This window comes from Miniopterus natalensis, chromosome 5, assembly GCF_054644295.1.
Source record: "Miniopterus natalensis isolate mMinNat1 chromosome 5, mMinNat1.hap1, whole genome shotgun sequence".
Lineage (NCBI taxonomy): Eukaryota > Metazoa > Chordata > Mammalia > Chiroptera > Miniopteridae > Miniopterus > Miniopterus natalensis.
This window is the reverse complement of record NC_142085.1, coordinates 3506280-3511955: the sequence shown is the minus strand read 5'-3', so window position 1 is coordinate 3511955 and position 5676 is coordinate 3506280. Positions and strand designations below refer to the sequence as shown.

The window sequence follows — 5676 nt, the reverse complement described above, 5'->3', positions numbered from 1 at the left end:
GTTTTCTGTCCTTGATTTTTTACACAGTATCTCACCCGGGGCGTTGCATGACTGGTAAACAGTAATAAAACGACGGAGAGCATTTAGACTGAAAAACGGTGAACTCTCCTCACCACAGACAATCTTCTGGAGGAATGTTCAAGTGGAAGGGTTTAGGGAATTGCTCCCCTGAAACCCTCTTGACAAGAGACAGTGACATAAGGCAGGACAAAGGAGCATCCAAGAGTGGTCGCCATTACTAGGTGCCACTATGTGCAGTTCCATCACATATGGGATCTTCTCAACATCCTCCAGAGGTGGGTATTTTTATGAATTTCTTATATTCTCCAAAACGGGGGTTCTTGCAGAATAAAATGCCCAAGGCCCACATTGAGTGATGGCGGAGCCCCTACACAAGCTCGAGAGCTGTGTCTGTTCCTTACTTGGGCTTTGGGCTTTGGGCCCAGTGATCGCCTCTGTTTGGCAGTCAGCTTGGGCTTATCTTAAGGTTTTCTTAAACATCATCTTTTCCCATTTGCCCCGCTGCTCTTTCAGGAAGTGATGAGTAGACAACCTGGTAAATGCAGGGTTTTTGGAAATACAGTTCTGGGGTTCAGATGTCTGAAGAGAGCTGACTGTGAAGGCTGGTAGCACTTTCAAGCAGAGGACTTTGTGAACTTTTAAAAAATATATGTTTTTATTGATTTCAGAGAGAGTACGGGAGAGGGAGAGAGATAGAAACATCGATGAGAGAGAGTCATTGACCAGCTGACTCCTGCACACCCCCTGCTGGGGATCGGAACCCGAAACCCAGGCATGTGCCCTGACCGGGAATCGAACTGTGACCTCCTGGGTCATAGGTTGATGCTCAACCGCTGAGCCACGCTGGCCAGGCGACTTTGTGAACTTTAAGAGTGCTGAATTGGTGTAAGGCACTGGTTCTCAGCCAGGGGTGATTTGGCCCCCCACTCTCACCCTCAGGGGGATACTTGGCAATTTTTAGAAACATTTTTGGTTGTCACAATTGGGTATGTGCACTCCTGGCATCTAGAGGGTAGAGGCCAGGGATGCTGCTAAACATTCTACAATGCACGGGACAGCCCCACATGACAGAATTACCCTGCCCCCCATGTCACTAGTGTGGAGGGTGAGAAACCCTGGTATGAGGGGCTGCTACATTTCTTATATATTTGGAAGCTAGTTTTTTTGGGGCTTTAGCTAAATTGATTATAACTTGGAGAGCGTGGGTTTAGAATGGATACAGGTGCATAAAATTGATTGCTTTTGTTCCAGTGTTGACTTTTCCTCCTCTATCAGTGAATCATTTGAATTTGGAGGGTGAAATAATTTTACTTCTATCAGCCCTAACAGAGATATCTGCATCCAGAAGACAAAGAACAAGGGCTTGCTGGAGAGGGGCGAGGGAGCTCCGCCCTCTGGAAAAAGGCAGTAAGATGTGAGGGGGTGAGATAGCTTCAGAGGAGTGTTGAGTAAGAAACATCTAAACCTGTAGAGAATTTTTATGGGTTTATCTGAGCCAAACTGATGACAATAGGTAGGAAGCAAAATCTCAAAGCATTGAGAAAATGCTCCAGAGAATGGCAGTTTATTTTATACATTACAATCAAAGGAGGAGACATAAGAGGGTTACATGAAGTCCACTGGTGATATATTAGGGACCAGGGAGAAAGCAAAGCTGGGAAATCTCTAGGGTTGGATAAAGAGTAGAATGGAGAGACGCCTGCTTCTTTTACATTGGTGGGAGTGGGACAGTTACCAATGAACACTTACAGCACTTAGAGGTGTATTCAGGGGACAAGATAGCAATGAGGGGTTCCGTGGTCAAGCCCTCTGGTGTGGTCTGGGCCCTCAGGGGCCTGGGAAAAGAGATTACTCTCATATTTTAAAGGTATGTTATCTTTGATGCAAAAAGACAATTGAAGGGCTAATTTAAGGTAACGATTCATCTTTGTAAAGGAAGCTACCGACCTGGGGTGTGACTGCCCGCCATAACCCACTTTCAGTTAGGAATTTTCCTGAGCAGACCACGCTATGCAATTACTTTCAGTCTCTGAGTTTGTAGGGTTTGCCTTGCAGGCCTGTGCTGAGTTGTCAGGTTTAGTATGGGGCCCCTTTTTGCCCACAGAAGGGAGGTTACAAAGCCCCCTCCCCTCCCCTCCCCTCCCCTCCCCTCCCCTCCCCTCCCCTCCCCTCCCCTCCCCTCCCCTCCCCTCCCCTCCCCTCCCCTCCCCTCCCCTCCCCTCCCCTCCCCTCCCCTCCCCTCCCCTCCCCTCCCCTCCCCTCCCCTCCCCTCCCCTCCCCTCCCCTCCCCTCCCACCGTGGTCCAGGCTAATTTGCATTTCAAGGACGACTTAATACAACTAAAATTTTATGTAACTTAAGCTTCTCAAATGTTTGTTACTTCTGTTTTCCAAGTGGAAATCCTGCAATTACTAGTATGGACATATTTCACTCTAAAATGAGGTGAGGAGGCCTGGGGGGTGTTCGTACAAGGGGAGAGGGTAGGGTCTGGGCCCAGGAACTTAGATTCTGCCCTGGGAGAGCCACGCAGATGAGGGACAGGGCCTGGCGGCTGAGAAAGAGCGGGAAGGGCGGTTGGGGAGCAGCGGGGCGGGTGTTAAGGTGTCTGTGCAGTGTGGCTGGCGTGAGGGCTGTGTTTTCTGACCTAGAGAGGGAACAGAGTCACACCCTCCGACGCCCAGAGACCCCGGCTCACTGGCCTGCACTCCACCTGCTGCGCTTGGAGACGCAGCCGCAGCCCCAGGAGCCGGGCTGGCCCCTTTCCCAATGCTTCGCGCCCAGAGAGGGGTCGGAACCCCCCGCAGCACCGGGCTCCCGAAGCCCGGCCGGGAGCTGTCCGCGGTGCTGAACCCTGGGCTGGGGGAGCTGCAGCCCCAGGAACCGGGCTGGCCCCTTTCCCAATGCTTCGCGCCCAGAGAGGGGTCGGAATCCCCCGCAGCCCGGCCCGGGAGCTGTCCGCGGTGCTGAACCGTCCTGGGCTGGGCGGAGCCGCAGCCGGGGGAGCTCTCGGGGTCCCAGGAGGGCGAGGGCCCGCAGGTCTGCGGGGAGCTCAGGGCTCCCCATTTCTAATCCCTGCAGGAGCCCCCACGCTACTCTCTACCCCCAGCCTGGACTCTGCGCAGGATCCAGCGCTTAGGGACGGGCCCTCGCTCTCTCCACACCCCGTGGTGCATCTCAGTCCCCACCCCGCTCCTCCAGCCCCGTCCCTCTGACACTGCAGCAGGTCCCGAGAGACCGGGCGCTTCCCGCCCCACGCTCCCCTCGTCCGCCCCCCCCGGAGCGGAACCCCCCCGGGGCGCAGCAGCTCCTGCAGTCGCGTCTCTGCCGCCCAGGCTTGTCCACCCCTCCTTCCCTTGCCGTTTCCGTCCTTCTGTCACTCGCCCTTCTCCCCAGTTGTCTAAGCGCCGAGCCTGGTGGTGTGCGCTCCGCCCCCATTTTCCATACAAGGGCGCTGGAGTGGGGGCGCGGCAGGGGGGCTCCCGGCCCCCCTCAAAGCTGCGAGCCCGCTGGCAACTTCGGCATCTGTTCAGCTCCCGCGGAAAAGCGAGAAGCCGGCACCATAGTCGCGGGCGGAGGACTCCAGGGGGCAGATCGCGCCTCTCCCTCCCTCCACCGCTCTCCGTCCGCCAAGTCGCACTCGCCAGGTAGGAGCGCGCCCCTGGGTCTAGCCTGCGCCCACTGAGAGCTCTAAATGGGTTAGAAGGCGTTTAAATAACCTGTGCGTGCATAACCACGCACCGATTTATTTTTGCAGAGGTGGGAAGGCAGCACTTTAAATTGTTATTTATCTTGGCCAGTTACTCCAAAGGGAGTATTTGGGTAACTGGGGAGGGAGCGGTTGGGTAGGAGGCATAGATAGAACATGAGAATTGACGGACTTTGATTCTCTTTGGAAGGTAGCCGTGGCTTCCCTGCCTTCTCAGGAGCCCCTGGTCCCTGACTTATTCTCTGAACTTCCCCCGGTGGCCTCAACCCCAGGGAACCAGAGCGCAGGGGCCCCGGTGGCAATGGGTCGGCGGCTGGCCCGGCGCCCAGGGCGCCGCTCCGTTCCAGAGCCTGCAGCTGGTGCATCGGCTGAAGGGGCCGATCCTGCTGCTCCACAGCGTCGTGGTGACCGCGGGGCTGGAGGGCAACTGCCTGCTGGTGCCGGCGATCGCGCGCGCGCCGGCTGCACAGCGTCACCCACTTTCTCGCCGGCAGCCGGGCCTTGCCCGACGTGCTCACTGCACGGCCTGCGTGCGCTCGCGCTGGCCTGGGCCTCGAGCCGCGCGGCTGGGGGTCCGGCGGGGCCTGTGCCGCCTGGTCTTCTCCCTGCAGCCCGTCACCGTGTACGTGTGGGTGGTCACGCTCACCACCTTCTCCGTGGACCGCCACGTCGCGCCGGTGCACCCCCTGCGCCCCGCGTCTCGCTGCGCTCCTGCGCCCGCGCCACGCTGGGCACCTGGGCGCTGTCCGCGGTGCTGGGCACCTGGGCGCTGTCCGCGGTGCTGGCGCTGCCCGCCGCCCCGCACACCCACCACGTCGAGCTCCAGCCGCACCCCGTGCGCCTCTGCGAGCAGTGCTGGGGGCCCCAGGAGCGCCAGCGACAGCTCTACCTTGGGGGCTGCTGCTCGTCACTACCTGCTCCCCTGCTGGTCATCCTCCGTCTTACGTCCGAGCATCGGTGAAGCTGCGAAACTGCGTGGGGCCGGGATGCGTGACCGGAGCCAGGCCGGCTGGGACCGCGCCTCCGCCCCTTCTGCCTCCCGGTGGTGGCCACGGTGGTGCTCGCCACCTGCTGCTGCGGCTGCACTTCTCCAACCTGCTGCGGGACCTCCGCCCAAGCGCCGTCGACCCCTGCGCCCTCGGGCTGGAGCAGCTGCTTGGCCACTGGCTCGCGGTGAGCTCGGTCGGCTACAACCCGCTCATGGACGCCTGGCTGCAGGACGGCTCCCGCCAGGAGCTGCAGTACCCGTCCCCAGCACCAGGGGGCCCTGCTGAGCAGGGGATGCAGTACCGGGCGCCGGCGCCAGGGGGCGCTGCGAGCACGCAAGTTTTTGCGAGGAGCTGGGCAATCTCTTGCTTGCCTGGTCCCGCAGGATCCCGCCGCAGGACCAGAGCATGACACTCAGCGTGGTCATCTGATGCCTCTGCACCTAGGCCTGCCTCACCTGATGCCCCTCCACCCCCTCTCCCTGGTCTCCGAGGGTGCCCGCGAGGCTGGACTGGGGAACCTGTTCCCAGAACCAGAGCTAAGCCAACACGGGCAGAACACGCAGCCCAGCCCTCTGCTCAGCCGCCCTGCCTTGTCCTCGAGTCTTTGTGAAACCTTACATGGGCTTTGCTGCTAGTGCTTTGCTTGGAGGAGGCCAGGGAGAGGGAAGGAGATTTACTATTTTCTATTTGTGCTTTAAAGGTCAAGCAAAGCTCTTTCTCTGGTTTTCAAACAGTGTTTCTGAACCGTGGCCGCCTTCCTTGCTTTTCCTTCTGTTTGCCACAGGGTGAGACGAGAAGGAGCAATGAGGTAGGACGTAAAGCCTGTCGATTTGCCTTTTTAAAAGTTTGCAACTCGGATATAATACCTGATATCGCTTAGCTGACTGGAACCCGTTTGTTTCTAGAATTCCGGGGAAGCGTCTATTACCAATCGACATCTAGGATGTTAGCGTTTCCTGA

At 58.1% G+C, this 5676-nt stretch overlaps 1 pseudogene; it reads left to right on the top strand.

Moving 5' to 3' along the window:
• Positions 1–376: 376 nt before the first annotated feature.
• On the top strand, positions 377–5145 carry LOC148092983 (prolactin-releasing peptide receptor-like; annotated as a pseudogene).
• The last annotated feature ends 531 nt before the right edge of the window (positions 5146–5676 follow it).